Raw genomic sequence first — 23,048 nt, 5'->3', positions numbered from 1 at the left:
AATCAAGGAAGTCGTGCATTTTTATCAGCACATAAAAGTGCACTTTCAAGTTTCGATGCCTTCTGAATACGGGTTTTTAATTGCTCTTTCAGGTTGAGACTTTTTTTTTTAGATCTCTCTAAAGCAAATGCAAGTGAGATTACTGTGAGCTTTTAACAACAGAGATATTATTAAAGGAGATCTGATTTATGATTTTTGGTATATGATTCACTTTTCTGAAAAATAATTCTTACTCAGATATTGCAGGTAAATTTCATAAATAATTCATTGTCTTTCACAAATAACACAATGAATTTTTTTAATTTTGCAGCAGAAAGACTGAAACAGTATTTTCCTGTAAAACATACTCCGATAAACTTCATTGTGTCTCCCACAACAGGTTTACACTCATCAAAGGTCAAAAAACACTTTTATTTTCTCATTATATACATTGTACATCATCACATTTTTCAATGATTCTCAAATGACCTGTCGGATAAATCAGTCTCTCAAAATCCCTCCTTTCCAAAAGCTACTGTGCTCAGCTCTGATTGGTCCAGTCTGTTGTGATTGGTCTACTCTGCTCTGATTGGCCCAGTCTGCTCTGATTGGTCCAGTCTGTTGTGATTGGTCCAGTCTGTTGTGATTGGTCTACTCTGCTCTGATTGGCCCAGTCTGCTCTGATTGGTCAGATGACCCAGTCTGTTGTGATGGGTCTACTCTGCTCTGATTGGCCCAGTCTGCTCTGATTGGTCAGATGACCCAGTCTGTTGTGATGGGTCTACTCTGCTCTGATTGGTCCAGTCTGTTGTGATTGGTCTACTCTGATCTGATTGGTCAGATGACCCAGTCTGTTGTGATTGGTTTACTCTACTCTGATTGGCCCAGTCTGTTGTGATTGGTCCAGTCTGTTGTGATTGGTCTACTCTGCTCTGATTGGCCCAGTCTGCTCTGATTGGTCCAGTCTGTTGCGATTTGTCTACTCTGCTCTGATTGGTCCAGTCTGTTGTGATTGGTCTACTCTGCTCTGATTGGCCCAGTCTGCTCTGATTGGTCCAGTCTGTTGTGATTGGTCCAGTCTGTTGTGATGGGTCTACTCTGCTCTGATTGGCCCAGTCTGCTCTGATTGGTCAGATGACCCAGTCTGTTGTGATGGGTCTACTCTGCTCTGATTGGTCCAGTCTGTTGTGATTGGTCTACTCTGATCTGATTGGCCAGATGACCCAGTCTGTTGTGATTGGTTTACTCTACTCTGATTGGCCCAGTCTGTTGTGATTGGTCCAGTCTGTTGTGATTGGTCTACTCTGCTCTGATTGGCCCAGTCTGCTCTGATTGGTCCAGTCTCTTGTGATTTGTCTACTCTGCTCTGATTGGCCCAGTCTGTTGTGATTGGTCTACTCTGATCTGATTGGTCAGATGGCCCAGTCTGTTGTGATTGGTCTACTCTGCTCTGATTGGTCAGATGGCCCAGTCTGTTGTGATTGGGCTACTCTGATCTGATTGGTCAGATGGCCCAGTCTGTTGTGATTGGTCTACTCTGCTCTGATTGGCCCAGTCTGCTCTGATTGGTCCAGTCTGTTGTGATTGGTCTACTCTGCTCTGATTGGCCCAGTCTGCTCTGATTGGTCCAGTCTGTTGTGATTGGTCTACTCTGCTCTGATTTGCCCAGTCTGTTGTGATTGGTCTACTCTGCTCTGATTGGCCCAGTCTGCTCTGATTGGTCCAGTCTGTTGTGATTGGTCTACTCTGCTCTGATTGGCCCAGTCTGCTCTGATTGGTCCAGTCTGTTGTGATTGGTCCAGTCTGTTGTGATTGGTCTACTCTGCTCTGATTGGTCCAGTCTGTTGTGATTGGCCCAGTCTGTTGTGATTGGTCTACTCTGCTCTGATTGGCCCAGTCTGTTGTGATTGGTCTACCGTGTACAGCGCTTGTTGGAAACAAAACACCCATTACTATAACTGAACTTCAGTCTTCCTCAGTCCTCAGCGATTGTACACACTGTAAAGATAGTAACGATGACGTTGATTTTTACCATATCAATCCGAGCGTGAGTCCGATGATGAAATATTGGAAGAACTAGTTATGACGACTTGAGCAGGACGTTCCTCAGTGATACGCTACTCAGTTTGAGGTACATTATGAGATGTTTCAGCTGTAATTCCTCTCCATCAGCATTAACAAGAGTATGTCCATCAACAAACCCATGTGTTTATTTCTAATTTATTGCGGTGCACATGCAGGAACTGTATCAATAACAGTGCATACGTTAGGCAGAGCACTAACGTGAAAGACTGAATGACTTTAATGTAACATTAAAGTTTGTGTATCTTCCCCGACTTCCTAGGTTGTCAATGAAAGCATGTAGACTACATTTTTTTGTGAAGGACTGGGTCGTTTTTGCGGTGACGTTTACAAGCACTCCTGAGAGCCTCTCTTCCATTCACAATGTTCAGAATAATGCTGAAAGAGCCATTCTGTACTGTAACGTCAATATGTCATGCAAAAAAAAAAAGGAATTCATTCAAACTATAGTCTCACATAGCCAGATCTAGTCTGTAGTCTCAAATACACTTTATTATCAAACTATCATAACAGTGTAATTTTAAAAACCTCATCTGTCGACATGATGCCAGTGAATCGCAGAGCTGGTGCAAATATTTCCACATCGTTATGATCAGATGCTTTCTGAACTGATGTTTCCTCACCGCTGGCATTTTTGTTGTTTATTTTGTTATTGAGAGGAAAGAGCAGCACATTTACATATTCATCTAAATGTCGCTCTCAGCAGTGTGGGTGGCGTCTGGATGTTCGCTAACAGTATACCACAGGAAAGGTATTTCCGACTTATTTTTTACTTCTAGGTGAAGAATGAAAAAGACCTTCGGCGTGAGCATATCGGCGTATTGAATCACGTTCAGTCTCTCGTGCACGAGCAATAAGTTGCTGGCTGCAGTTCATATGCCGGCCACCGGTGTCGCTAATAACAAGGGTTTCTGAATTCTACATATATCTCCTTTAAGATGTGTTTTCTGTGAATAGTAAAATGTAGTTTGTTCCTGTGATCAAAGCTACATTTTCAGCATCATTACTCCAGTCTTCAGTGTCACATGATCCTTCAGAAACAGAATTTTGAAAAGAATGAGAATGAGTAAATAACAGAATATTCATTTTTGAGTGCACTGTCCCTTTAAGGAAGTTTGACTGTAAACTAGATTTGAGAGTTACAGCAGAAGGGAAGATTCTGAGAAGAGCTCAGATTGATTTTTTGCAATGCAATTTCATTTTAATTATTCTTTAAAATGAAGAATCCAGATACTTTTGGAGGCCACTGTGAAACACAAAACTAGTAAGCTGTGGAGCAGGTGGTCTCTGCGTAAATGAAGAAGTGAACTTCAGTGACATGAGGACAGTCTGTCAGACAGCTCTCAACATTTCCAGTAACAAGCACAGCAATGGAGAGAAAGAGAGGACGAGGAGTTAGAGAGACACACAGAGATGGTTTCATGAAGCCGAAGTGTGGGAGACTAAACACGAGTCGCAGCAAAAGCCTGCTGAGAAACATCTCCAGGGACAGAAACGGGAGAGAGAGAGAGAATAGAGGAAGTGAGGAAAGACAGGAAGCCTTGCAGAGGAGGAGAAGAGCATCTTCAGCTGTCAGAATAATGGAGATCAGACCCAGAAAGTTTCAGGATGAGATCCGGTTGCTTATGATAGTGGCAGGCCAGATTTTGAGAAGGAAATGTTGGACAAATGTCACACTGAATCACTCCAGAACCTGATTGTGTGCCAAAACATCATGTTAGTTCACAGTGCATTAACTAATGTTCACAAATAGCCTACAACTTTTGATTTTAATAATGTGTTAGTAAATGTTGAAATTAACATTAGCACAGATAAATGCTGTAGAAGAGCCTTAATGCCTTAAGATTCCTTAGTTTATATATATATATATATATATATATATATATATATATATATATATATATATATATATATATATATTCCTTAGTTTTAGCATTATATAAAGCTATTATATTTAGACTTATTTAAGCTAAAATGCTAAAATATATACACTTGAATATAACATAAAATAAATAATTTATATATATATTTTATATATATAATTTTGTATATACCTATTTTACATTATAAATATATTATAGACTTACAGCAATGCTAAAATTAAGAAATATATATATATTATTTTATTTATCACTGTTATTTGTTTGTTTTATTTATTATATTTTATTTATATATATTATATTATTATATTTAGCATTATATAAATAATATTTAGACTTATATAAGCTGAAATGCTAAAATATATAGACTACATAATTTTGTATCTATCTATTTATTTTATATTATAAATATATGATAGACTTACATTCAATGCTAATATATATATATATACATATTAAATACTATAGACTAATTGACTTACTGAATGTATTGAATTAATATAAGGCAATAGTTATTGTATTATTAATTTAGAATTAATTTAATCAAAATTAAGTTAAGTTTTACTTCACTCAGCTCAAATAAAATTTCATTTGAAATGTTCATTCAATTCATTTAATCAGCTTTGGTTAAATTCAACACAATTAAAAAGGCTAGTTTGCTCAAAAAAATAAAACTTGTCATCACTTACTCACCAACGTCATTCCAAACCTCTTTGACTTTATTTCTTGTGTGAAACATTAAAGAAAAGTTTTGAAATATTTTGGGAAACAAATGCTCCATTTTTTGTGCTTATACAATGAAAGTCAATACGGCTCAAAGATATCTGGGTGAACAGACTCTTTAACACAACATCTCAGCTCAACTGAACTCAATTTAGTTGAAACTAAACTCAAACTCATCTCAGTTCGACTCAGTTAAAGAGCACTATTAACCGTTAAAATCTGTCAATGATAGCGTGTCATCTGACTGTAATGTGTCTGAATGGGATTTTCATTATTAGTGCAGTGATGCTGTCATTCTGCATTTAAGCAGCTGATGAATGATGACACACCACAGCCGTGGCGGATTGTGCTTGTGTCTAAAACAGGCCTAAAGTGACGGATAAGATGAGGTGGGATGTGTGAAATCAGGGGTCCTAATGCCAGCTGCCCACCGAGGTGCCGGAAGATAAAGCTGCCCTTCATTAAAACAGGATGACGGAAGTTTTCAGTCAGATACGCACACAAACAAACATGACACAGAGATGAAGCGCGATGAAAATGAGTATTATGGAGGACCGAGTCATTCGAGTATATTGAGTATCACGTGTTTTCTCCAGAGAGAAAAAAAACACGTGTTTTCTTCCGGAGCCTCAGAAGAAGGGCATATTTCTAACAAAAGTGAGCGGGGCACTTGTGTGTTATGCAGCCGTTTTGAACAAACTTTAATTGTAAAGTGTGATTTCCTCATTAACTTCACCTGGGGATGTTGCCATGACAACGCAACATGATGTCTATCAGCCGATTAGCTGTTCTCGTAACATAAGTGTTGCAAATAAATATACATTTATATTTTAAGAAAAGTTTTTAAAACACGCATTATATACGTCTATGTGTGAGTGTGTTTCTCTGCTGTCAACTTTAAAACTTGCCGTCTCATCTGTGGACCCTAACACGTCTTACCTATGACACTTATTTAAACATAACATGACAAAAATGTGTGAAATATGTCACAAACAAAACAAAACAACTTGAATTGCTCTGTTTGTAAGTTAATTCGAACTCTTCCGCCATCTAGCTTTAAAACGAATCACAAGTATTCGTTGGGTCACATGTAGGGATGGGCGATACCACTTATTTTGTTTTCGATACGATACCGATACTTTCAAGCCCAGTATCACCGATATCGATACCGATACCTCTGAACTTTTAAATTTGAAAATTTCTTAAATTATTGAATTACTAAGATTAAAATGGGTAATGATACCCACTTAACATTATATTTTAAAGGCATTTTAACATTCAATACACCTTAATTGGAACTTATTAGATTATATTTTTATTTACACGTGGTTACAATGTTTACTTGTAGTGGTAACTATTAGAAACCTCAAAATATTATAGGCCTAGTTGAACTATGATCACTGTAATGTTAATTTTCATAAGGGACTGCCAGTGACCGGCTGTTGCACCCATAAAATGCAACCTTTTTATTCTGACAGTATATTATTTATTTTAAAATTAGTTACAGAATAGAACTATGAACTTTTAACATTCAAAAAACTATTTATTTGCACAAACTATGTAGGCTACAATTTAAATGAATTTATTGTGAAATAGCTCAAACATATGATGTTTTTCTGTGTTCTGTTAAGCATTGTTCTGGGCTGCGTTTCCCAAAAGCATTAATGGTTTCTTGTGATACTTTTGGGAAACGCAGCCCTTTTTGAATGCATTGTCGGCAGTGTGTGAACGCTCTCTGTGATTGATTGCTTCTGACTTGCAGCATTTGCGTGTGTTCCGATAAGCAGGAAAATAGTTATATTACACAATTATTTACTAAAAAGAGGTTATTCATCAAATTCAATGCATATTGTACGCATTAAACTTCTTGTCAAATAAACAAAATCACTGGTAAAAACAAACAAAACTGTAGTATCGATATTTTTATTTGAGTATCGATACTTTCGATACTCGACGTCAGTATCGATATATCGATACTTTGTATCGATACGCCCATCCCTAGTCACATGACCATAAATGATCGAATTATTTCCTTGAAGTGATCATCGCAATTTTCCTTTCGCTTATGTCCTTCTTTAAAGGAGAACTCCGGTCAATTTTAACATTGAGCTCATTTTTTTGTAAATTTGGAGTGCTGTCAATACAGAGAACAACGACAAAAATCGGTGTTGCCTACACCGAGTTATTCTATTTTTAAAATTGGCACCCTGTTGACTTCAATGGGGCAAGTTTTAAACCTGCTTTTAGCCTCTTAACATCCTTGATGTGTCATTACAAGTGCCCAGCCATGTGAGTGATTCCTTTAGAGTGAACACGAGTGAATCTGACTGCAGTAGATGTGAAAGATATTAATAAAAGTGATGTTTATTCAGCCAGCGCACATACCTGTATTTACATCCTGTTTTCGGTTGAAGTCCATAGTAATCGATTGTCGAGTTCACGCGCATAGGTTTAGTACGTACGATCATGCGCCCGAACTCGACAATCGATTACTGTGGACTTCAACCGAAAACAGGATGTAAATACAGGTATGAGCGCTGGCTGAATAAACATCACTTTTATTAATATCTTTCACATCTACTGCAGTCAGATTCACCGTGTTCACTCTGAAGGAATCACTCACATGACCTGTGCACTTGCAATGACACATCAAGGATGTTAAGAGGCTAAAAGCAGGTTTAAAACTTGCCCCATTGAAGTCAACAGGGTGCCAATTTTAAAAAGAGGATAACACGGTGTAGGCAACACCGATTTTTGTCGTTGTTCTCTGTACTGATAGCACTCCACATTTACAAAAAAATGAGCTCAATGTTAAAATTGACCGGAGTTCTCCTTTAAGGAGATTCTAAGGACATTTTCAATTCGCCCGAAATCTCAACCGTATCAAGACCAATCAAGAGATCTCAAAATGAACTTAAACTCCGCTCAAAAAACTCAAAACCACAACCTCTGAGCAATAACATTTCACTCTGCAGTTCCTTAAAGTTTTAGTAATGTTGATAGAAATTTTTATACAGTAAAACCTTTTAAGTTGTTAATTATTGTAAAATAAAAAATATAATAAAATTATATTAAAAACAATTATTATATGGTACTGAAAGGCATTACACGTCTTGTAATTTGCAAGATGCAATATTTATTATATTGTTGATTATATTTTTATATTTTACATATAATAAAAATACAAGTTTTAAATATATAAAAATATGATAAATAAATAAACAACGATAAAATAAATACATTTAGTATTTTTATTATACTATATTTTTATTTAGATTTAATTGTACATTGAACAATATAACATGTACTTTCACAATATTTTATTACAAAATTTCATGATATCTCGTTAAATATACCGTACATTTATTAGGGGTGTAACGATACCCTCATGTCACGATTCAATACATATCACGATGCTGAACTCAATATACGAAATTATTGCAATACTCCAAGACACATGGTAAAAGGTTAACAATTTTTTTTTTACTGTTAATTAAAATGATACATTTGGTATTACATTGTGGGTGTAAATTAATAGGCTTGATGCTGATAACCCAAAAGCACAGGACAATAGAGACACCAGAATAAAAATATTCATGATTCAGAAGCTGAAAATACAGAATTATTATAGACGAACATGCTTTACTCTGTCACTGACTAGATATATTTAAAATAACGTGTTTTTACTGGTAGCATCAGACATTTGGCATTATCAGGACCCACAAATATTCCCCCATTGCATTATTATACATCATATTCAACATTACATACAGTAGTTTAATGTAGTACTGACACTAAAACTTTTTTCTAACACAGTAATTTTCATTTTGGGTGAACTATACACAATACATAAATACATAAAGTCACTATCCACGATACATTTTGTTGCCGTTCTGTATTGCAATATACTGTTACACCGCTAACATTTATATATAAATTATGTATATAAACAACAAACATATAATATAAAAATATAAACATATATAATTACAAATGTAATATCATAATGGGTCACACTTTAGTTTAGGGGTCCAATTCTCACTATTAACTACAACTTTTTCCTCAGTAAACTCCTAATTACTGTTTATTAATAGTTAGCAAGGTAGTTGTTCAGTTTAGGTATAGATTTAGGAATGTAGGATATGGTTATAAATAATAAGACATTAATATGTGCTTTAGAAGTACTAATAAACAGCCAATATCTAGTAATATGCATGATAATAAGACACTAGTTAATAGTGAGAATTGGACCCTAAACTAAAGTGTGACCTAATACTGTTTTAGTAAAGTAAAAAGAGTCGCCTTTTAATTTACAGTGGGAAAAACAACTAAAAATGTCTTCATTCAACTTAAAACTTAAATAAAGGACACACCTCATACTTTGACGGTGTTTTATCTCTCTCTTTCTCTACACAAAAGTGTAAACTGGAATAATGCATCACTACCGTGAAGTGGAGGAGTGATGTGAAGTTGTGTTCAGCGAGCGAGTGAATGACTAGCGTCTGGTGAAGAGCTCTCCACATGATATCGTCGAGCTTCAGCTAAACACACGACCAGGGCTGCACGATATTGAAGAAAATTGCGATATGCGAGAACTCGTTAAATAATGCGATATTCGATACGATAATGCTTAAAGTGTGTAAAATAAACTTAAATTATCTTTAAAATATATTTTAAATTATATAACCTACATACGTGTTTCCCATTCTTTTTGTGACAAGAAAACATCCCTACACTGTAAAAAAAACATTTTCATGATTTGTTATCACAACTTTTTATCTTTTGCCAAATCAACCTTTTTTAATTTGTGTGAATTTATGTGGTTCAGATAACATAATATTTTGAGTTTCTATTAATTAAACCAATTTCCTTCACGATATTTACTCAAATATTTTATTTCAATGGACGTTGCGATAATGGCATATTGCGATATATATACATTTGTGATATTCCGATAATTTCGATATATTGTGCAGCCCTAGAACACACGACTCACATCCAGGGGAACTTTCTGAAACCATACCAGGAACCGACTAAAACTTCAGCAGGGACTCGCTGAAAATCTTCACCAAACACTCTCGTGCATATTCACATTTATGTTTAAAGCTACACTGTGTGATATTTTCCCCCATCTAGTGGTGAAATTGTATATGACTACCCAGTGAATATTAGTTTCTGTTCCTTTCAATTTTGAGGGCGTTTTAACTCCTACGGTGGCCGTATTATTCCAAGATTAACATGGCTTCCAGTTCGACTTCGTCTAATTGCGCCTTTAAAACTATCACCTGTGATCCGTCGCAGCACAGATTTATGTTACAAGGTAAACAATACTTTTTCACCATTGACGTGAGGAAAAGTAACGCAAGTTATACTAGAGGTCGTTCTGGCGTTATGCACAACCATGCTATAGTTAGACAAGCAACTATAAAACTTTTAATTTACACAAATAGGCTGAATTACCTGTCGAGAAGAAAGCAGGAAACCTCGGCGTCCGATTTAAAATCTTTGCTCCTCATGAGCTCTTTCCATCTGGGAAAAGTTACTCCAGTATTGACTTTAGTCTTGCTGATTTGCCTGTCGCGTTGACGTTTTAATTCTCTCTTTCGCTTCCTTGGCGACTCTGCTAACGTTACATGTCCTCGAAAATAGGTGTGATCCTCCATCAGCAATCTTTCAAATCTGCCGGCAGTCGCGAGTAATCTCCCCCTCGCATTCGTCTCTGTGTCACTGAGTGTAAAGCGCGAAAGGCGAAGCTTGAATTTACAGGTATGTCCCTCTTTGGCTAATGTAGTTTCAAGATGGAGGGGCAACATGGCGACCAGCATTCGAACCCCTCACCCGTATGTACTTTCAATGGCAGATTATAAACTTACGAGAATACTTTATTACTTGAAAGAAGTAAATATACATTAATGAGCACATATATTTTTGAAAGAACTAAGTGTTTTTTGCTAAGCATCAACTAAAAAAATTACATAGTGTAGCTTTAAGGCATTTATTCAAAGAGACTTTGATTGTATTTCATTAAAGAGCCCCTATTATGCCTTTACAAATCCTTTCGTGTAGTTTGTAATAAAGCTGTTGGTGAATGTAAAAGGTCTGCAAAGAAAGAGCGATTCTGAACATCCTGAAACGATCCAGTGTCACTTTTTACTCGGTTCTATGTAGGTTTGTAAAAGTTTGCATAATTCCAGCCTATGGTTTTCATTGGCTGCTGGAGAACAACGTCTCGTTTGCCCCGCCCTCAAACACTGTAGTTGCAGCGGAGACTGGAAGAGTTCGGTTCGTGTTGTTCATGTCGAGAAGACGCCGTTTTCTTTGCTGCACTTCCAAAAGATGATATTTGATACGGTAAAACGACGCCATTGTTACTGTTCGTATCTCTGTGCATCAAGTGGAGGAAGTGAGGAAGATCTGAAATTCAGATTTGCTGTAAGAGGTCGACCAATCACAACAGACTGGGCCGTCTGACCAATCAAAGCAGAGGAAGCTCTCGGAAAGGCGGGGTTTAGAGAGAAGCTGAAGTTGCAATGTGTATTATGAGAAAATTTAAGTTTTTTTTTAACCTGTTTGTAAACCTACTGTGACTCTGAGACTCCAAAACAAAATTAGTAACCTTTAAAATAGCATATTAGGGGCACTCATAATAAACTTAAAATCATTGTCATTGCAAGTGCCATTTATGCTTGCTGATTTGTGAGGACAAAATTGCATTAAACGAGGAAAAAAAAGAGAGAAAGAAAGTCCTACAGTGAAGCTTCGCACCAAAAACCTAATAATGGTGAGGGCGTTACGCATGTTGGCTGTATCAGTGACAAACAGGATATATATATAGTGTTCACAATGAGCGATTATGACATGATAGCACAAATGACATCATTCTAATAGACTGGTTATTATAGCACTGGAAAAACAAGATGAGTTTCATCCATCAGTCAAAGTGCTGCGAAACAAAGCCATTGCAAGTGTGAACAGACTGATTGCATGTGTGTATATGTGTGAGTATGTGTGTGTGTGTGTGTGTGTGTGTGTGTGTTCTCCCAGGAGGCTCACCACCACACTTTTCACACTGCCACCCCCGCAGCCAAAGATGCTCAGAGCTGTGGTGGTTTTTCTGTCTAACTACCACCAGGCAACAAACCTACTGTACATATACTAAAAAAAAGGAAGATTTCCAAACCAAAATGTATTAATATAAACATTTATAATGGACAATATACAACTGAATAGTACAACTGAGGTGGAGATCGACTTAAGACTTAACTTAAATCTGACTCATTTCAGAGATCAAAAAGCAAGTGGACTGAGAAACAACACTGACTGCATCTGATCCCGACGGTATCAAACCAGCACACATGATCATAACTATCGATTATATGAACATACTGCACATACAGTCTGCATCAAATATCATCTTACAACTTTACAGGCTGTGTTGAAGGAAAATTATACCACAACAAAAAACACATAATGCTTCAGATGTGAATTTAGACATCATGGCTTCAGATTTAAAATATAAAAGTTGTCCTCTTACAAAACAAGTACCACCATACAGTGATGGCATCAGTTAGTAATGAATGGATACTATATCTCTATACCATGGTACCTATAAGTTGCTTCAAAGAATAACATTGTATTGCCATTGAAAAGCATGGTAATACTTTTAATTAGCCTACTGTTGCTTGTCTATCCATTTATTACTAATAAATATCGTGAAAGGATCACGTGACACTGATGGGATCATATGATAATGTGGTATTTTAACATTGTACCATGGTACTGAATAATCATACAGTAGCACAGTGATTCAAAGATTATCATGGTACTAACAATGTACACATGGTACTTTTTGTTAGTCTGTCTATCTATCTATCTATCTATCTATCTATCTATCTATCTATCTATCTGTGGTGCTATATCATGTGGTAATACCATGGTACTGAATGATGAACATGGTAATCCAAAATACAAGACTAGATAGCCTACACTTCAAATAATAACACGAAACATAGTAAGCTATATTTAAACAAGGTATTAGCATGGTGCATGTCCAAAACACGGCAATGTCATGAAGGAAAATACTCTATATGAATGAGTAACTTTACCTTCTCCGTTAATAGTTCTTCACCTTCGCGTCCATCATCATCATCATCAGGTTGGTGATTTCAGGCGCGCTTTCGGTTGAACATCGTTTGATCGGTTCAGCAGGACCGGGGCTGGTGGTGATGTGTTTGATCTGATGAGATGATCCTTGTTCATGTGATATGATGAGTTTGATATCATTAAATGATCCTCCGTGTTCATCACATTCTGATTCACGCGCACTGGAGCTCCTCGCGCAACTTTCCCCACGCGACACAAACTCTTCTGTCACTATACGTGCGCAGACACACAGACTGGAAATAGTATCCCAGCCAAGTCAAGTCAGAATAAAATAATAATATAAAATATTTTTGCACAAAAATATTAAATCAAATAATAAAACTAAAATAATTTATCTCTTCAACTGTTTTGCCATTGCCATTCTTTGACGCGGTTATCAGGCTAAAATAAAATTAATTGAGAATTATATATAAAAGAAAGGAACACGTGAACATACAAACACTGAAATATGTTACTTAGCTTATAAATGAGACAGAAATCACGGGTGGAAGTCTTGAAGACGCAGCCCACGTGATCAGGCGCGCTCCTGCGTTTCACTTTATTTCCGCTGGGTGTCGCTAGAGGAGAGAGAGAGACAAAGCGTGCGAGTGACATCAGACGACAGACAGACTGACAAAAACATATTTTAACAATACAATGGTATTTAACCCATATAAATTGCTTAAAAGAGATTACTATAATAATTCCCAAACACCATTCGGTCCATCGCGGGACACTTTTCACTTCCGTCGTTCCAGATGTAAGGTAATTACAATCTCTGCGACCTAGTGGTTCTGAATTAGTGGGTCATGTATGCGTTTGCAGTTTTTAATTTAGATACTATTTTTCCCATTTACCAACTTAAATACGAAAGGAAAGTTGTACTAATTTCGCGGGTATGGGTATTGAAGGGATGGTTCACATAAATGTAACTTTTTGCTTTTCTATAGCAGGGGTTTTAAAACTTTAGGATGCCCCAATCATCGACCGTCCTTGACTCCTTGCTGTATATTTTCATTTATAAATATCATTTTATACATTCTAAAAAAAATACTGGGTTGTTTCAACCCATGTTTGGGTCAAAAACGGACAAGCCCAGCCGCTTAAAAATGTAAACCAATAGTTGGGTTCATCCATATTTGACCCAAACGCTGGTTTAAACAACCCAGCATTTTTTTTAGTGTATGATGAAAAAATAATACATGTGTCAGATTTTATTTGGAAAATATTTTCTATTCTCATAAGTTACGTTGTTCCTACTCCTATGGGTACTTTACTGTCATTTATTACTTTACTTTGTTTATTTAATCTAATGTTTATTGTGTATTTAAATATTTTATTATATATTTATTTTATCCTATTTTATTTATTTTAATAATTTCCAAAGTATTTATTTTTCATTATTTTAATCAAATGTTTTTGTTTTTTTTAAATTTATCGTATTTTTATATTTATTACTTGAACTTTTTCCTCCGTTTTTCTCTAAACTTTTCTCCGGACCTCAAAAAAAAAAAAAAAAAAAACTTGTTCTATGGTACATTCTGTCCTTGATAACCAGAGCTTGATAACCCAGATTCATCTCTTTTGTTGAATAAAAAAGAAAAGTTTGGTTTTCCTATGGGAGAAAAAAAGTCATATGGGACATGAGATGACAGAATTCTCAAAAATGAGCAAATTGTTCCTTTAAAGGGAATAAATGTAATCCTCACATGCTTAGCAAACATACGGGCCTACACTTATACACATACACTTATCCAACCATTACATATTTCTACATCTTCAGTGTCAGTTCTCTCCTCCCATTTTCAAAGAACTGTTCTTCAGCAGCAAGAGGTTAAAAAAAGCAACACGCCACAATCTCCACGCGCTCCAATGCCCTTATCCTCATCCATAATTAGTGCCGAGAGCTGCGCCTCTGGTCGCCTCCATAGCCTGAGCACGGTGGATGTTTCCCCATCCTCTCCAACAACAGCCACAAGGCACTTTATTAAGGCATATAAGGACAGGGTCAATCCAAAACAGGCTAAGCTCAGGGATAAAAACATGTGATACAGAGTTCATTTATAGTCTCCTGGCAGACTCTGGAGACGCGTCCTCGCGAAGAAACCATGCATGAGCCAGGAGCAAAATATGCTGCACTGTCACTGTGGTCAAATTATGTTATCAGGTCAGATCTGCATCTCACACTGATTCTGTCAGGGTTCTGTCACTTCTGTCTAGTTTATATCTTGGTTTGGTGACAGAGCTCTGACACTCCCAGTTTGTCTGTTTGTGTTATAGTGCTGTTTGTTGTGAGCACATGGCTTGTCATGCGTTTCCTTGAGCTATGTGCTCTCCTGTTTGTCCAACTCCTCCCATCTTGTTATGTGATTAGTGATTAATTTGCCCCACCTGCCTTCCCTCGTTACCCTCTTTTGTTTGCAGTCCTGTGCTGGTTCATCACTTTTATGTATCCTCGTGTTGAACTAGTTTTCCTGCCAAAGTCAAGTTTTGCGATGCCGGTCTTGGTTTCCCCAATTTTTTGTTTTATTTTACCACTTAATTTAAGATCCTTCATTCCTGCACTTGAATCCTCGCTTCACTATTATTCCACCCGTGACAGATTCGCTGCTCATTTGCATAAAGCTAAATAAATTCAGCTTGTCACAGTAATTTGGCTTATATCAAATAGTATAAAGTGGACAAAACGTTAACACATTACTAAAGGGATAGTTCACCCAAAAATGAAAATTAGCCCATGATTTACTCACTCTCAAGCCATCCTTGGTGTATATATGAGGAGTATATATGGTGTATATATGATGTATATATGAGGAGATCCACCATTCTATGTAAAGCGCTTTGAGTGCCGAGAAAAGCGCTATATAAATGTAATGAATTATTATTATTATTATTATTATATGACTTTCTTCTTTCAGACGAATACAATCTGAGTTATATTAAAAAATGACCTGGCTCTTCCAAGCTTTATAATGGCAGTGAATGGCCGTTTCTGTTTTGAAGTGCATCTATCCATGATAAAAGTGCAGCTATCCATGATAAAAGTGCATCTATCCATGATAAAAGTGCATCTATCCATGATAAAAGTGCATCTATCCATCATACAAGTGCATCTATCCATCATACAATTGCATCTATCCATCATAAAAGTGCATCTATCCATCATAAAAGTGCATCTATCCATGATTAAAGTGGATCTATCCTTCATAAAAGTGCATCTATCCATGATTAAAGTGCATCTATCCATCATAAAAGTGCATCTATCCATGATAAAAGTGCATCTATCCATGATTAAAGTGCATCTATCCATGATAAAAGTGCATCTATCCATGATTAAAGTGCATCTATCCATGATTAAAGTGCATCTATCCATGATAAAAGTGCATCTATCCATGATAAAAGTGCATCTATCCATCATAAAAGTGCATCTATCCATCATAAAAGTGCATCTATCCACGATAAAAGTGCATCTATCCATGATTAAAGTGCATCTATCCATCATAAAAGTGCATCTATCCATGATTAAAGTGCATCTATCCATGATTAAAGTGCATCTATCCATGATAAAAGTGCATCTATCCATGATTAAAGTGCATCTATCCATGATTAAAGTGCATCTATCCATGATAAAAGTGCATCTATCATGATTAAAGTGCATCTATCCATCATAAAAGTGCATCTATCCATCATAAAAGTGCATCTATCCATGATTAAAGTGCATCTATCCATCATAAAAGTGCATCTATCCATGATTAAAGTGCATCTATCCATCATAAAAGTGCATCTATCCATCATAAAAGTGCATCTATCCATCATAAAAGTGCATCTATCATCATAAAAGTGCATCTATCCATGATTAAAGTGCATCTATCCATGATTAAAGTGCATCTATCCATGATAAAAGTGCATCTATCCATCATAAAAGTGCATCTATCCATGATTAAAGTGCATCTATCCATCATAAAAGTGCATCTATCCATGATTAAAGTGCATCTATCCATCATAAAAGTGCATCTATCCATCATAAAAGTGCATCTATCCATGATTAAAGTGCATCTATCCATCATAAAAGTGCATCTATCCATCATAAAAGTGCATCTATCCATGATTAAAGTGCATCTATCCATGATTAAAGTGCATCTATCCATCATAAAAGTGCATCTATCCATGATAAAAGTGCATCTATCCATGATTAAAGTGCATCTATCCATGATTAAAGTGCATCTATCCATCATAAAAGTGCATCTATCCATCATAAAAGTGCATCTATCCATGATTAAAGTGCATCTATCCATCATAAAAGTGCATCTATCCATCATAAAAGTGCATCTATCCATGATAAAAGTGCATCTATCCATGATAAAAGTGCATCTATCCATGATAAAAGTGCATCTATCCATGATAATAGTGCTCCACACGGCTCCAGGGGTTAATCAAGGCCTTCTGAAGCGAAGCGATGCCTTTGAGAAAGAAAAATATTCATATTTTAATATATCTCAATAGCTCAAATTTCAAGAATTTTTTCTTGTCATTGTCATTCATGTCATTTTGGTGATCAAAGATGAGTTTTAAGGGATAAAATGGTTGACTACAGGGGGACTAAAGACTGAAAGAACTGAAGTTTAGTGATGGTGGTGTAATTCATTAATAGCCTAAGTTGAGCTTTTTGCTTCTGGCGATTATATTTCAGCCTCAAAATTCATAAAAGTTAGTTCATAAGAGATTATCTTGAACAAAACGTGTAAGAATCATACACTTTTGTTGGTCACAGAGCATGTTTTCTGTAATAACCTAGAAACAAATGGACGAATCCTATTGGCTTTTTGTCGAGGGAACCGGGGTGTTTCTCACTACTCAGTGAGCCTACAGAAATATGTCATCACTGCAGGTTTCTTCCTTTCCATGGCAGCATACTCTCTAAAAAATGCTGGGTTGTTTTCTCAACCCAAACGCTGGATTGAGCCTGTTGGGTCATTTTGTTGGGATATTTTTCCATAGTTGGGTAGTTTTTGTTACCCATCCGTTGGGTTACTGGCTGGGTAAATCTCACGGACAGTTGAAACAATACACCCCTCCCCCACCCGCCCTCCGACGCAACAACCCAGCGGTGGCTTTAATACAACAACCCATCTGATGGGTTACACAGAGCGCAGGCTTTTTGCATCCTCGTCAAATTTGTTTTCAAAAATAAGCAATTCAATATTTAACTTTAAAAAAGCAATTTCGTTTAACTGTAGAAGCTGTAAAATGGTTGAGTTGTCATTCTGCATTTTCTGCACTTGTTTACTCATACACATGTACAGGTTTTAACTATTTTTGTGCATTCCTGGGTGTTCTTGCGTATTAATAAATGTTCAGCTTTTGTTTACTACTGTTGCCTGTGTTGTTACTATAGTAATTCTGTGTGTGATGTTAATTTCCAACGTATTTTGGGTTTATTTTGGGTAATTTTTAATCTATAGTTGAGTTTAATAAAACAGCCCAGCATGTTGAGTGAACATGCTGGGTTTGTCCAATTTTGACCCAACGCTGGGTTGCCAAATAACCCAAACTGGGTTGTTTTTTAACCCAGCACTTTTTAAAGTTGAACAGGACAGCTGCTGTTAGTCGTCATGAAGATTATCTCAGCATCCACATCATCTAAATTCCCTTGGTTGCGCCCACAGAACCCATCCATCTGTACATCGCCCATCATACACCCATCCCGCCAAAAAATGTCCACTTTGGATGCAGATTAAACCACTTGTCTCTCTTTCCGTCACATGCTGCAGATTTCCACATGGAAATCCCCCCCCCCGAGGGATCTACAAGCGTCTGAATGATGCAGGCGGTTCGTGGCATCATCAACGCAGCGATGGCTTCATGATTCAGTGTCTGGAGGAAGTGACACTTTGTCAGCGCTGACCTGACAGTGACCCTCGCACCCTGCCGAATCAAAACCCAGAAGAGGCTTCCAGCACAAACACAGAAGACTGAGAGATGGGTGCATGGAGAAGTAAATGCAGTAAGTGAATTTCTTTAGCGCTCAATCATAAACAACCCACACAATAAAGTGATGGCGGTTATACAATTACAGAAAATGAGCACATTATCATCCCGATGCCAGAGAGACTAACTAATTGTTTGAATCCATTGTTAACACTAACAGCATCATCAGATTAAGTGTTAGTTATATTCAGCACACCCTGAAAACACTTTCCATTAGTTATTATTATCATCATTATGTTGCTCTATTTAAAAGTCCCCCGTAGTCAATAATTGTATCCCTTAAAGCTCATCTTTGATCACCAAAGTGACATTTAAACGTTTTTTCCTGTGAAACAAAAACTCTTCATGCCTGAATGCGACACCCTTGCCTCATTTAATATATGCGGATCTATGTATATGCTAATTAGCCCCGCCTCCACTCACTCACTCAGCTCAGAGAACCACTTGCTCAACTTACTGAGGTAAACGTACAACGCCGGGCACATAATGTGATTAATATGATTAGCCTTTTGCTTGACTACGTTATCAGACAGCTAATAATGTGTTGCTAATGTTACACAAACCCTGTTCCCGTTCGCCATCTCAGAGTCAGACATCGTGAGATGACTTTGAACATCTCAGAATGTCAGTAGAGAAACGCATATAGTTCATCATGACAAATCTACCCGATTTTTTATATCAACAGAAAAACATATCGGGATAACCTGGCATCTCTTGAGACTCCCCTGCCGTTAATGATATGCTAAAGCCCACCGGCACATCGACCTGATTGGTTACAAGGTAGTTTGTGACGTCAGAAACACCAGCGTTTTGAGACTGTCTTTGGTTCACTGCAGTTTTAAGGAGAAAATACTCAGCAATGGTGTCGAGTTATGAATTTACACATGGTTTGTCTTAAAGCGTATTAAAAACACCACATAGACACATAAACAACATTAAAAGCTGGATTTTCACCATAGGGGGACTTTAACTGAATAATTTATCTAATGTCGTTACAAACAAATGACGGGATCTGTCAAGCTCCAAAAAGCACAAAATAAAAGTCATAAAACAATCAGAACAGGGCATAAGATACAAGTCCACATTCTGTGAATCATTTGCTGCTTTTACGGTGTCATTTATGGAGCTTGACAGATGAACAAGGAAATGAGCTCTCAGTGACGACGTTTCTACTTCTGTGTGTCATGGAAAAAACTTGGACTTGACATGGGATGAGTCATTTTTACATCCTAGATGTAAAAGACACAATAGTTGTAATACATTAAGAGTATAATTGTACAATAATCGTTGTACAATACGTGTATAATGACAATAAAGATTCTATCTATCTATAAAACTATAAACTATATATATCTGACTTATCACTATCTGTGTGTGTGTGTGTACAGGTTTATAATACACAAGGATGGTAAAACCTGAGATCACCTTTGGGGACCAGCCACAGGGAAATGGGTTAATAAACATACTGAATTATATTTTTTTGAAAATGTAAAAAGTTTTCTGTGATGGGAAGGTTTAGGGGTGGGTTAGTGTAAGGGGACAGATTATACAGTTTGCACAGTATAAAAAACACCATGTCTATGGAGTGTCCCCACAAAAATAGCAAACCAGACGTGTGTGTGTGTGTGTGTGTGTGTGTGTGTGTGTGTGTGTGTGTGTGTGTGTGTGCGCACGTTCATCAATGAGTGTGAAACCATACATGGAGGGAGAGCATCAGGGAATATCTGCCTGCAGCAGGACAGTGTGTGAGAAACTGTGAGACGGTGTGAGACGGTGTGTGTGTGTGTGTGTGTGTGTGTGTGTGGGTGCTGTTCAGCTCAGCCTGTGTCTCCATTCTCCATGTTCAGCTTTCACACTGTCCTCTGATAACACAGGTCACATCTGAGGCGCCTGCGGGGACCGAGCGCTGAGAGAAACATGCATCAATATGAAATAATCCCTAAACATCAGATTCTCTGTCCAGGGCTTCACGCCAATCCTCTTTCACATATATGTGTCAGCAAAAACACGCCGCAGTGTTACATAAGCAGCCCTGTGCCAGCTTCACAAACACACCAGAGAGAGAGAGAGAGAGAGAGAGAGAGAGACAGAGAGAGAGAGAGAGAGAGAGAGAGAGAGAGAGAGAGAGAGAGAGAGAGAGAGAGAGAGAGAGAGAGAGAGAGAGAGAGAGAGAGAGAGAGAGAGAGAGAGAGAGAGAGAGAGAGAGAGAGAGAGAGAGAGAGAGAGAGAGAGAGAGAGAGAGAGAGAGAGAGAGAGAGACAGACAGAGAGAGAGACAAGAGACAGAGAGAGAGAGAAGAGACAGAGAGAGATGGGCAGAAAGATCACGACAGTCAGAAATAAAATGACAGAAAGAAGGAAAAGAACGATGGACAGAAAGAAGAACTGACAGAGAAAGAATTAGTGATAGAAAGACAGACTCAAAAGAATGACAGACAGAAAGAAAAGACTGACATGCAGACAGAAGAACAACAGACAGAAAGAAGGGAAAAAACGACAAGACAAAGAAAGAAAGAAAGAAAGAAAGAAAGAACAACAACAAAGAAAGAAGAATTGATGGAGAGAAAGAAGGAATGACAAAGACACGGGGAAAACAACAAAGAATGAAAAGAACGATGGAAAGAAAGAAAGAACTGACAGAGAAAGAATTTGTGATAGAAAGACAGACAGAAAGGAAAGAAGGAAAAGAAATTTGAGAACTACAAAATTTGAGTTTTTTGAACTTATCGGGTTTTGCAGTGCAGACAGACAGAAAGAAGGAAAAGAACGACAGAAAAAAAGAACGACAGAAAGAAAAGAAAAAACCGACAGACAGAAAGAACTGATCTGAGGAGAGAAATTATGGACAGCTGAAGGGGCGAATCATTGGCTCTGGCTGATGGTAACCCTTGATCTGGAGAAACTCATCTGTCACTAGGGAAAGGGAAAAGGTTCGGGATTTCTCCAAAACACCCGCTGGACCCGAGGACCTGCTTCAGGTGTGTTTGATTACGCCTGGATCTCCAACTTCCTGAAGAGCAAGACTGGAGACCACTGATGTTAACTCTGTTTGCAAGAACAAGCGTCACGATCTAACCAAAACAGGAAAGATGGGTCACTGGGAAAGAGGGAAGGATGGATGAGTGCAGAAGGGATTGGTGGGTAATTGGAGGAAGGGTTTAGTGTTTGATGAGCGAACAGAACAGACAGAAAATGTGTCCAAAAACAAGACTGACACATCTGTTTAATCCCGTCACATCAACAGCCAAATTAATCACAGCAGAACGGTTGGACCGCTCGCTGTCACACACACACACACACACACACGCACATACGCACATAAAACAATCACTCTGAGATATTTACTGAGAGATTACAGTCATAATCCAGCTTTTCATTCTGCAACAATCGCACCTTTTGCCACTTGTGCAAGACCATTTCAAATTAGATGACGTCTGTCAGATATCATTTAATCCCGGAGTTAAATCTGTCCATGAACTCATCAAGGCAAAGCTGGAAAAGAGCCTTTACATTTATTCACCGTGCGAAAGGATGAAACCTCAGTCTCTGACCTTTACAAACAGTTATGAGAGGGAAAACAGGGCTCTTGCACGACAGACAGAAAGAAAGAAAGAAAGAAAGAAAGAAAGAAAGAAAGAAAGAAAGAAAGAAAGAAAGAACAACAGACTGAAAATAAATGACAGACAGTTAAAAAAAAGACAGTAAAGGGATATGGGAAAAAAGAGGGAACCAGGACAAAAACACTGACAAAGAAAAGAACGACAGACAGAAGAAAAGAATGACAGAAAGAAAGAACAGCAGAGAGAAGAATAGAACGACAAACAGACAGAAAGAAAGAACGACAGACAGAAAGAAAGAAAGAAAGAAAGAAAGAAAGAAAGAAAGAAAGAAAGAAAGAAAGAAAGAACGAACAACAGACTGAAAAGAAATGACAGACAGTAAAAAAAGACAGTATGGGGATATGGGAAAAAAGAGGGAACCAGGACAAAAACACTGACAAAGAAAAGAACGACAGACAGAAGAAAAGAATGACAGAAAGAAAGAACAGCAGAGAGAAGAATAGAACGACAAACAGACAGAAAGAAAGAAAGAAAGAAAGAAAGAAAGAAAGAAAGAAAGAAAGAAAGAAAGAAAGAAAGAAAGAAAGAAAGAAAGAACAACAGACTGAAAATAAATGACAGACAGTTAAAAAAAAGACAGTAAAGGGATATGGGAAAAAAGAGGGAACCAGGACAAAAACACTGACAAAGAAAAG

At 37.3% G+C, this 23,048-nt stretch overlaps 1 protein-coding gene across 1 annotated transcript in view; it reads right to left on the bottom strand.

Annotated features, from left to right (window-relative positions):
• rin1b (Ras and Rab interactor 1b) overlaps positions 1-12,847 on the bottom strand; it is a 29,454-nt gene extending 16,607 nt beyond the window's left edge. Inside the window, exon 1 of the mRNA XM_079867655.1 lies at positions 12,770-12,847. The gene's annotated coding sequence lies outside the window, so the exon portion shown is untranslated. The remainder of the gene's footprint in view (positions 1-12,769) is intronic.
• Positions 12,848-23,048: the final 10,201 nt, after the last annotated feature.

Source organism: Squalius cephalus (genome assembly GCF_949319135.1).
Source record: "Squalius cephalus genome assembly, chromosome: 3".
Lineage (NCBI taxonomy): Eukaryota > Metazoa > Chordata > Actinopteri > Cypriniformes > Leuciscidae > Squalius > Squalius cephalus.
Note: the sequence above shows the minus strand (reverse complement) of the source record. Positions and strands in the feature narration are given on the sequence as shown.